At 38.1% G+C, this 11,884-nt stretch overlaps 1 non-coding gene across 1 annotated transcript; it reads right to left on the bottom strand.

The window, feature by feature from the left end:
- Positions 1 to 9,204: 9,204 nt before the first annotated feature.
- On the bottom strand, positions 9,205 to 9,331 carry LOC132646195 (small nucleolar RNA SNORA17). The gene has a single exon (XR_009584316.1). It is a non-coding gene; the product is annotated as a small nucleolar RNA SNORA17 (small nucleolar RNA).
- Positions 9,332 to 11,884: the final 2,553 nt, after the last annotated feature.

The following is an 11,884-nucleotide window of genomic DNA, read 5'->3' as shown; positions in this document are numbered from 1 at the left end:
CCTCTGTCAGTTATAGGGTTGGTGAAGATCCTTTCCCAGTCTGTAGGCTGTTATTTTGTTCTGAAGACAGTGTCCTTTGCTTTACAAAAGCTTTTCAGTTTCATGAGGTCCCATTTATTGGTTGTTGCTCTTAGAGCTTGTGCTGTTGGTGTTCTGTTCACAAAGTTGTCTCCTGTCCCAGTGAGTTAAAAATTAGAAAAATTAATTAAAAAAAAAAAAAAAGAAACAGAAAGGGGTTTCTCAGCGACACAAACACAATTAAAAAAAAAAAAACAGTAGGCAGAATAAAAGAAATGCACAGTAGTTATGTTATATCCACGGGACTTCTGGGAGCATTCCAGAATGTGCTTAACCATTGGATTAGTAAGGGTCTTCTTCTACACTGAAACTGAAACTGTCAGGAAGAATGGATATTTTAAATTTTTCTATAGTGCAACAAATCACAGGAAGTGAAATAATGTATAGTTCGTGTTTTAATCAAGGAAAAAATAAATTTCCATATAAAAATCTTATATGAATACAAGTTTTAACATTAGCAAAGTCTATGAAAGAGCTGGCTTTAATTTGTCTTCTAAAGAAAATGCAAGCAGAATAAAAATAAATAATCAGGGAGAGTCATTCTAAAGCTTAAAATTATACTATCTGAACTTAAAAAGTCACTAAAAGGGAACAACAAATGATTTTATCAGAGAAAGGATTCTGCCAATTTGAAGGTAGGGCACTTAAAATTAGTATCAGTTAAGAAAAAAGAAACAAAAAAAGTGTATATTTATGTAACATACAACATTGTCAGGTGGATAAAGATACACACATTATTGATATTTTGCAAAATAAATTATAAAGAGAAAATGTCAACAATGTATTTAAAGAAACAACAATAAAATACATTCAATATTAAGGGAAATAATTGTGTATGTAGGAAAAGAAACCCAAACAAGAAATCTAATAAACACAAAGATAATAAAGTCTGAAAGTTGCAAACTGAGATACAGTTTAATCAAACTGTCAGCATTGAAGAACAGCTAGGGAATATTGAAGTGAACAAGATGGAAGCAATTCAATACATATTAAAGACATTTTATAAGAATATAAAACATTTTCAGCAGAAATTTCTGAAAGTAAGAAAGTACTTTTATCACTTTAAGTGATAAAAGTAACAAAAAGACAGCTACTATCAATAGTACTGTTTCCTCATAATGTAGTCACTCAAATAAACATAAATGGAGAAAACTCAAAACCTGTTTTTCCTTTTTGTTTTGTTTTTCCTTATGTAGAGAGCCAGGATAGCAGTGTTTGGACATATTTTAGAGATAAGCAGATATAGGAAGATTTATGTCATCCCTGAGCCATGTCAGGCTGCTTAGTGATGGCATTCTACACAAAATCATGCTGTCAATCTAGTTCAGAGGAGATTCCTAGGAGATTCCTACTTCCCTGTAGACACACAGGAAGGAGGGAGATAAAGAGAATAAGAATTGGGACCTGGAAGACCTCCTTCTCCTGGGGAGGAAGACTAGAAAGACAAAGAGGGAAGGGGAAAGATGAAGAAGACAAGGCAAAGAAGAGGTACAAGAGAAAGAAAAGGAGGGTAGAGGAAATGGGAGGAAAGAGGTAGAAGAAAGAAAAATATTTCCTATATTCTCATTTAAAAAGACACACACACACACACACACACGTGAATGCTTAAAAGAATCTTTTATTAGTTAAAAAAATAAAATAGAGACTAACTTTAAGTTGGGTGAAAATGTTAAACCTTTTGGTAAATGTAGGTTTATTAAAAAAAAATCTGTGAATGCATTCCTCCTTTTAGGGACATCTGGGTTGTTTCCATATTCTGGTTATTATAAATAAAGCTACTACAAACATGGTTGAACAAATGTCCTTGAATGTCCTTGTTGTGTACTTGAGCATATTTTGTATGTATGTCTCTGAGTGGTATAGCTGGATTTGAGGGACTTGGAAGGAGATGAGGGAAGGAAGGTAAGAATGGGATACAAAGTGAATAAACTGTAATTAATATAAAAATAAAAAATAATAAAAAAGAAAAGTGACAGCTACGTGTAAATGTGGCCATGCATAGATCAATAAACTAAATCTGTGATCATACAGTGAAATAAATACATAAATAAATAAATAAATAAATATTCTTTGTTAGTTTAGTCCATAGCTCTTGTTATATTTCTTTTTTAATTATTATTTTTATTTTCATATTAATTACAGTTTATTCATTTTGTAACCCTTCCCTTATTCCCTCCCTTATCTTCTCCCATTCCCCTCTCCAAGTCCACTGATATGCGAGGTCCTCCTCCCCTTCCATCTGACTCTAGCTTATCAAGTCTCATCAAGACTGGCTGTATTGTCCTCCTCTGTGGCCTGGCAAGGCTGCTATACCCCATCAGGGGAAGGAGGAGGGAGATGGTCAAAGAGTCCACCACTGAGTTCATGTCAGAGACAGTCTCTGTTCTACTTACTAGGGAACCCACTTAGATACTGAGTTGCCGTGGGCTACATCTGTGCAGGGGTTCTAAGTTATCTCCATGAATGGTCCTTGGTTGGAGTATCAGTATCACCAAAGACCCTTGTGCCCAGATATGTAGTTTTCTTGTTCTCCTTGTGGAGTTCTTATCCTCTGCAGGTCCTACTATCTCCCCCTTCTTTCATAGGATTCCCTGCACTGTGCCCAAAGTTAGGTTATGAGTCTCAGCCTCTGCTTTGATACACTGCTAGGTAGAGTCTTTCAGAGGCCCTTTGTGGTAGACTCCTGACCTGTTTTCTGTTTTGTCCTTTCCCCAATGTCCATCCTGTTCATTACATTTTTTTTATTTTAAAACATAAAGCATAGCAATGTATACTCCATATTACCGTGCATATAGGATATAAATATGGTTTTGTTACCTTATTAAAATAAAAGGAATGCAGAACTGTGAGCAAGAGTTGTGCTGTGACATCAAAGAAAAGTCGTTATCAGTTTAAAGCATATTATTATAACGTTGATATATTATATACAATTACCAGTATTTCCACGAGGACAGTATTTATACAACACGAGTCAAAAGAGAAGAGCTGAGCCAAACCCTACCATTATAAAAAATCAATTACAAAGGAAGACTGTTGAAAAAATATGAACAAAATATTGTAACATTCAGTAATCAATGGACAAACCAGAAACGGATTGTTCTTGTATTTCCCTCACTATAAATTTATCAAATTCTGCTATTGTCTAAATGTAATCCACAAAATGCTTAGTTTTAATCTAATGACAGATTGATAATTTGGGAGAAGGGGGCTTTGGAAGACATTAGATAGTGCAGGCAGAGTCCTTGGGAGTGGATTTAGTGGTCTTTGAAATAACTCATAACCTATCAGTTCCCTGCTCCTGAACCAGGTTGTATCTTAGAGAAGGACAGTGATGCCAACCAGAAGCTCAGTCTGCTGGTTATCTGGTCTTGTTTTCACAGATAATTGAAAAATCTATTTTGCATATAATCAGAATTGGCAAACTTTTCAACAACTGTACGTGTTTTCAAAAATCATTGCACATCTGCTTGGCAAAGAATGGAGGTGCAACATTCTTGTTCACTCCACAGCAACATGAACTCAAAGTGAATCAGTGGCTAAAATAAATACTTTCAGCTATAAATCTCCTAGCAGGTGCAGAAAGAGATTTTGTGGAAATAATTGTAGTAGAAAGTTTTTCCCTTAACATAGCAGTTGCTATAATTGGCTTCCATTTTGCAACGACAAAATACTGACCAGAACAACTTGAGGAGGAAAAAAAAAATTACTTGACATTTCCAAGTTACAATCCAGCATTAAATGTAATCAGGTAAGGAACTCAATTCTGAAGGTATCACCATCCTTGACCTCAAGCTATACTACAAAGCAATAGTGATAAAAACTGCATGGTTTTGACATAAAAACAGACAAGTTAATCAATGGAATCAAATCAAAGACCCAGAAACAAACCCACACACCTATGGATACCTGAATTCAAAAAACAAAACAAAACAAAACTATGCAATGAGTGTAAAAAGCATCTTCAAATAATGGTGTTGATCTAACAGAACTGCTTCATGTAGAAGAATATAAATAGGTCTCTGCCTGTACTCTCTAATGTCTTCTAAAGGCCCCTTCTCCCAAATCATCAATCTGTCATTAGATTAAAACTAAGCACTTTTGTGGATTACATTTAGACAATAACAGAATTTGATAAATTTATAGTGAGGAAAAATTCACACAAGAAATTATGTTTCTGGTTTGTCTGAGTGCATGTCAGAAAATGCCCATGCTCCCCTTGTTGCTATGGGACCCACATGAGGACCAGCTGCCCATCACTTACATATGTGTCATGGGTATAGGTCCAGCCCATAAAAGCTCTTTGGTTATTGCTTCAGTCTCTGTAAACCCCATGGACTTAGGTTGGTTGACACTATTGGTCTTCTTCGGGGGTTCTTGTCCCCTCTGGGACAGTGAATCCTTCTACACACTCTTCCACAAGACTCCCCTAGGTTGGCCTAATGTTTGGCTGTGGATCTCAGCATCTGTGTCCTTACATTGCTGGGAGGAGCCTCTCAGAGGTCAGTCATGCTAATCTCCTGTCTGCAAGCTCAGCAGAATATCATTAATAGTACCAGATTTGCTCTCTCATACCGGGTGGGGCTCAGTTTGGGTCAGTCATTGGTTGACCATTCCCTCTTTCTGTGCCCCATCATTATCCCCGCACATCCTGTAGGCAGGATAAATTTAGGGTAGAAATTTTTGTGGTTTGGTTGGGGTCATCATCTCTCCTCTGGAAGTCCTATCTGGCTAGGAGGTTTTCCCTTCAGTCTCCATGTCCCCTGCAGCTAGGAGTTTCAGCTCGAATCACCCCCAGATCCTCTCAGGAACCTACTCTCATAGGTCTTTGATTGTCTCAAAATGTCCTCTCTCCTTTATTTCTTCTTCTCTTCTTGCCCTCTTGCCACCTACCCCTGCTTTCTCCACATCTGATCACCACCCTTGTTCACCCCATACACAGCTTCTCCCACCCAATTTCCTCCCTTCATCGATTTTCAGCATTCATTCTATTTTCCCTTCTCAGTGCTATTCAAATATCCTCCCTTGGGCCTTTCTTGTTTCTTGGCTTCTTTGGGTCTGTGGATTATAGTATGGTTATCGTCTATTATATGCCTATTATCCACTTATAAGTGAGTACCTACCCTGTCTGTTTTTTTGGGTCTGTGTTACCTCACTCAGGATGATATATTTTATTTCCATTTATTTGCCTGCAAATTGCATGTTTTCTTTGTTTCTAATGGTTGAGTTGTATTCCGTTGTACACCATAAATTCTCTTTCCATTCTTCCATTGAGGGACATCTCAGTTGTTTTCAGATTCTGGTTTTATAAATAAAGCTGCTATAAACATAGTTGAGCAAGTGTCTTTGATGCATGGTAGAGCATCTTTCTGGTATATACCAAAAGTATGGTATTGCTGGATCGTGAGGAAGAACTATTCCAAATTTTCTAAGAAAGCCCCCAATTGATTTTCAAAGTGATTGTGCATGCTTGCATTCCCACCAGCAATGGAGGAGGGTTTCTCTTACTCCATCTCCTTACCAGCATGTGCTGTCCCATAGCAACAAGGGGAGCATGGGTCTTATCTGACATGCCCTCAGTTGCCTGCTTTTGGATCACTTTCCACTACCTGGGCTGCCTTACCTAACCTCAACAGGAGAGGATGTACTAAGACTTGAATAGACTTGATGGGCCCAGGGTGGATTTGTAAAGGGGGAGAGGCTCCCTTTTTCAGAGGAGAAGGTAAGGAGGGGAAGGGGAAGCGGGTAGAAGGAAGGGATTAGGATGTAAAATGAAAATAATATAAATAAATTTATTATAGAGAAAAGAAAAAATAAGGTGAAGCAGGGATAATGGAAAAATACTGCTTACAGTGTTGAACTGTTGTTCATGCTTGCACTACTTTCTCACACAGCCATGTCAAGGCATGACACAAGCTACAGTGGGAAGGTATCTCCTAAATCAATATCAATGATAATTTCAAACAATTGTCACCACAAACGTATTATCAAGTAATTTCTTTTCAGTTGCAGTTTCCTCCTTCTAGGTCACTTAACTGTGTCAAGAGTATAATAAAAATCAACAGGCACAGCAGCATTGCAATCTTAATCAGAACAGCTGTGACTACCAACATAAGACAATAAATATTGGGCTATTTGATGTCCCATAAAAGGTTGGAAAGTCAGCAAAATCAGTTGACCCTCACTAGAGATTCCAGCCACTCGTTGTCTCAAATTCAACAGCCCAACTACAAGTAAATCTGCCTGAATTGCGAATTGTTTCCAGAGATCCTATCATATGAAGGAGAAGAAAGTTTATCTGAAAAAGGATTTAATCTATGTGACACTAAGAAATAACTCACGTTGATCTTTGGCCATTTCCTGATGTCACTGTTTGAGTGTCACCTTCATGCTTATAAGTAATTCCTTACCAATTTGATTATAACTAAACCCAAAAAGTTGGTTAATTTACCAATGTAGACCTGAATGGGCCATTCCATTGTTCTGACTTAATATTCTGTAAGGGGTCAATTGACTCTCGTTTCACATAACCTTACAAACGTGCAACAGTCATGCATACAAATCACGATAGACACAATTGAAAGATGGTACTATAACATCTGTCTTAGTTACTGTTCTATTGCTGGGAAGAGACTCCATGTACATACTAACTTATAACAGAAATCATATAATTTGGGGCTTCTGAAAGCCCAAAGCCAACTCCAAGTGACATACCTCCCATAAGACCACACTTCCTAATCTTTCCCAAAGGTTTTCATAACTTGCTGACTAAATACTCAAACTTATGGACATATGGGAACCATTCTCATTAAATCCACTCAATACCCAGTTATACTACTCCTAGGCATATTTCCAAAGTATGCTCAATTATAAAACAGGGACATTTGCTCAACCATGTTTGTAGCAGCTCTATTTATAAGAGCCAGAAGCTGGAGACAAACTAGATGTCTCTCAATGGAGGAAATAGATACAGAAATTGAGGTACATTTACACAATGGAATATTACCCAACTATTACAAACAAGGAAATCATGAAATTTGCAGGCAAATAGTGGGAAATAAAAAGGATCATCCTGAGTGAGGTAATCCAGAAGCAGAAAAACACACATGGCATATTGCTCACTCATAAGTGGATAAGAGCTATATAATGGAGGATAAACATATTATAGTCTATACTCCTAAAGAAGTTAAACAAGGTAGACACTAGGGAAGATGTTAAATCCTCATTCAGAAGGACAAACATGATAGACATTGGAAGCAGGAGAAGACAGGGAACAGGACAAGAGCCTACTACAGAGGGCCTCTGAAAGACTCAATTGATCAAGGTATCAAAGAAGAGGCTGAGACTCATACCCAAACTTTAGGCAGATGACATGTAATTTTATGAAAGAAGGGGAGATAGAAAGACCTGTAGGGGACAGGAGCTCCAAAAGAAGATCAACAGGGCCAAATTAACTGAGTTTTGGGCACCCTGTAGGGACTTATACTCCCAACCAAGGACAATGCATGGAAGGGACCTTAAACTCCTGCTCAGATGTAGCCTATAGATTCAGTATCCAAGTGGGGTCCGCAGTAGGAGGAACAGGGGCTTTCTCTGACATGAACTCAGTGACAGGCATTCTGATCACCACCACCCCCCTCATGGGAAAGCAGCTTTGCCATGCCACAGAAGAAGACAATGCAACCAGTCCTGATGAGACCTGATAGGCTATGGTCAAATAGAAAGGGGTGGAGGACCTCAGTAGACTAGGGGAGAAGCTTAGGGGGAGAGGAAGGATGGAGGGTGGGATTGGGAGGAGACAAGAGAAGGGGCTGCCACTCAGATACAAATTAGATAAATTGCAATAAATGAAAATAAAATAGGAAAAAATACAGTTATGGGAATAAAGGAATAATTTCTTTGCGAAACCAGTAAATAATACATGATGAATAAAAGCACTGCTACAGTTTTAAGAGCAATATAAAAGTACTAAAATAAAAGACTGTGTTAATTGTAAAGAAATTACATGATAGAAGGGTTCTTATTATTTAGAAAATAAATCCAGATATGAGAGCAACATGTTAAAATTGTTATTATATAAGGGTTAACCTCAACAATCTTAATTATTTTATGTAAGAAACTTCATGGTAAGCAGCAAAGGGTAAAACAAAGTTATTAATAAAACAGTAAGCATTGTGATTAATATTGGGAGGAAAGAATGTGGTGAAAAGGGAGTGAAAGTATCAAAGATGTTAATTGATAGCTGATACATGACAATGTCTAGATAAAAATAGATTTCTGATTTTTCTTTATTTAAAAACTTTTTTATTGGTTCTTTGTGACTTTCATACCATGCATCCAAAGCCCATTCATCTCTCCCTTCCTTTGTACTACCCCTCTACCCTTGGAACTTCTCCTTCAACAGAGAAAAAAATTTCCTTATGGAAGCCATAGAGTGCCACTTTGTGTTCCACAGTATACCTTTTTGTCCGTAATTGTTTCCTTGCAAATGTTCATTACAATGGCTTTTTGGTCTGGTTTCTGCTACTCTATCTATTATGGAATCTCTTCAGTATTCCTCTCACATATTCTCCTGTTGCCCTGTCATGGCGATCATGTATTTTAGAATATGTAAGACCAGCCCCAGCAGTTCATCGATGGGGTAGATGTTGCATGAAGGAGAGATGCCCTCCCTCACCCTTACCTCTTGCCATCTATGGCAGGTGGGAGAGCTAGACCTGGGGTCATGAAAACAGGAGAGCTAGTCCTTCCTCTCACCTGCTGCAGCACTTGGAAGAATGTGCCCTGCACCTCCTCTGAGCAGCATGGTAGAAGTGACCATGCATGTGAGGGTTGTGCAACAGCAGGAGAGCCAGAGGACTGACCCGCTCAGATTACACTCAGGCTAAGATGCAGGGTTTTGAATTGTCCCATCCCAACAGCTACCCATCGTTAAACTGCATTGAGTGTCAGGGGTTACCTCAGGAATGATCTCAGGAGTAGTATGCCCAGCTCATGAATGATATCACTGAGTAGGAGTCATAGCTGGCATGGGTTGCATGCCACAGGCCTGCAAAGTACCAGACTAGAGGTCATTTCAGGCCCCTGGCACTGGACTGATGGTTGTCTGAGACTTGCTCTTGTTCAGAACGTTTTAGAATACTAATCATCCAGATGTTCACAAGTCAGAACATTGAGCATAGACAGAGCTTCTCTTCTTTCTGAAACCTATTGATGTACCTGGGACACAGGAGCCACACCTTCCTTTAGGAGCAGAATTGTGAGTTTTCTTAAAGGCTAGTGATAAAATCTCCCAGTTGAAACACTGATTCTTAATATCAGTAGAAAAGACATTTTCTTAGGATGCTAAGGCTAAAAGATTGTGACTGAATAGAACTCGTTGAAGAATCCTCATCTTTCTTTAGCAATTTCACATAATTTAGATAAATTTGCACATTTTATCTTTCTGATCAAACACTGAAAGCATTCACATTGATTCATATGTTTTTCTTTTTGTTAATATGTTTTAAGGATTCATATTTTAATCATGTTTATCTGTGTGTTCTTGTGCTTGGGTATGTGCTCTGGAGGCAGAGTTACAATGGCCATAAGCCGCCCAACAAGAGTGCTGTAATGCGCCATCAGACTTTCTTTCTAGTCCCTTTTCTGTTAATATTTTGGTGGAATTACTTTAGCATACCATATTTTGTACTGAAAGGATTTCTTTTTCTCTCATACAATACATTTTCTCTATGTCTCTTCTTGCATTTCCCCACTACCATGGATCTTCTCCCCAAGTTCGAACCCTTCCATTTCCTCTTAGAAACAGCAGGCCCCCAAGATACAACAGCCAGACAGGAGAAAAGAAGACACAATAAAACAAGGCACAATCACTCATATTTTAGAGTAGGAGAAAAATACTGATCCTGCAAAAACACCAAGCTAACAACCGTGACGTATGCTCAGAGGCTCTAAAGCAGACACTTGCATTTTTTTTCATCACATTATATTGATTTTTTTGTCCAATGTAATGAATTTATTTTATTATGACATTCTTACAGAAGTGTGTCATGAACGTATGCCATCTTCTGCCCCAATTCTTTTCTTTTCATCGCCCACATTTTTACCTCACACTAGCACCTTTCCTTAGATAGCCTCCACTATTGCTTTTATGAGCACATGAGAGTGACTGCTAGCATGTGCACGCAAAAGTACACACACACACGATTCAAGGGTTACAAGTAAGCATGTAATGCCTGTCATTTTTAGTCTGAGTTATTTTACTCAATATAGCAATACTTCCATCTACATTTCTGCAGATGGTATAATTTCTTTGTGGCTGAATAAAACTCCTCTGTGTAAATACACAGTTTTATTTATCCAGCCATCCATCCATTTAATAACTAGGCTGTATAACACATAGACTTTAAAATGTTTATTTAATTTTATTTATGTGTATAGGCACATTGCCTCATTGTATGTCTGCATACCACATATGTGCATTTCTTGCAGAGGGCTGTAGAGAAATAGTCTTCCCTGGAACTGGAGTTACAGACAGTCCTGAGGTGCCAAGCGGGTGCTTTGACTGGAAAATGGGTCATCTAGAAGAGTCGCCCATACTTTTAACCACTGAGGCATCTCTATAGCCCAGCCACTTAAGACACTTAATAAATCTGATGTAAATTTAAATATCTGATGCAGTTTAGGTAACTAAGAGAGTATATTTTCAGTTTAGCTCTCCCATTTTGTTGTTGTTTAATCTGAATTCAAAATACACAAGTGAATATTTTCTGACTAATAGTTTAAATATAATGGACATTTCTATTTTGTACTCCTCTGATTGTTCTGTGGTCTTTTAGCAGTTTAAAAATAGTTTAGTTGTTTTAGATTTTTAGCACTGATATTTGAAAGTTTGAGATAGGTAGCTTTGTTACAAATGTGAATCCCATAGTTGGCTTTCTGGTCACAAGTGTAGCCCCACAGAAATCCATGAACAATATAGAAATCCTTAGAGTTTACAGTTTCTCAACCTGGAAAGCTTTCCCGACTCTGAGTAGGTATTGAAGATTTGAGAGCCCTCTGACCACTATTCCTTCAGTACCACTAATACTTACTGCCTCCATAACAGAGGCCACAAAATTTCAATTTATAAAATATCCAGTTTGTTTGTTTCTTTGGTTGATGTTTTGGTTTGGTGTTTTTATTATAGCATAAGAACTTAAGATAATGTGGCTTTTATTTCATATGAAAACATGGCATTGAATTATCATGCATGTAGTGTACTTTGAGTGAACAAGGGAAAATAATTCATAAGTAGGTGGTTTTCTGCCACAGACAACTTTGAAGGACAATGTTTTTTAATTTTTTAATTTTTAAATTTTTTATATTAATTACATTTTATTCACTTTGCATACCAGCCTTCATTCCTTCATTTCTTCCCAATCCCAACCTCACCTCTTCATCTCCTCCATTGCTCCTCTCCAAGTCCACTGATAGGGGAGGTCCCCTTCCATCTGACCCTAGCCTATCAGGTCTCATCAGGACTGGCTGCATTGTCTTCCTCTGTGGCCTGGTAAGGCTGCTCCCCCATCAGGGGGAGGTGATCAAAGAGCCAGCCACTGAGTTCATGTCTCCATTACTATGGAACCCACTTGGAGACTGAGCTGCCATGGGCTATATCTGAGCAGGTGTTCTACGTTATATCCATGAATGATCCTTGGTTGGAATGTCAGCCTCAGAAAAGACCCCTGGGCCCAGATATTTTGGTTCTGTTGCTCTCCTTGTATAGCTCCTGTCCCCTCCAGGTCTTCCTATCTCCCCCTTCTTTCAT

The sequence above is a fragment of the Meriones unguiculatus genome, chromosome 10 (assembly GCF_030254825.1).
Source record: "Meriones unguiculatus strain TT.TT164.6M chromosome 10, Bangor_MerUng_6.1, whole genome shotgun sequence".
Lineage (NCBI taxonomy): Eukaryota > Metazoa > Chordata > Mammalia > Rodentia > Muridae > Meriones > Meriones unguiculatus.
This window is presented reverse-complemented; position numbering and strand designations above follow the sequence as displayed.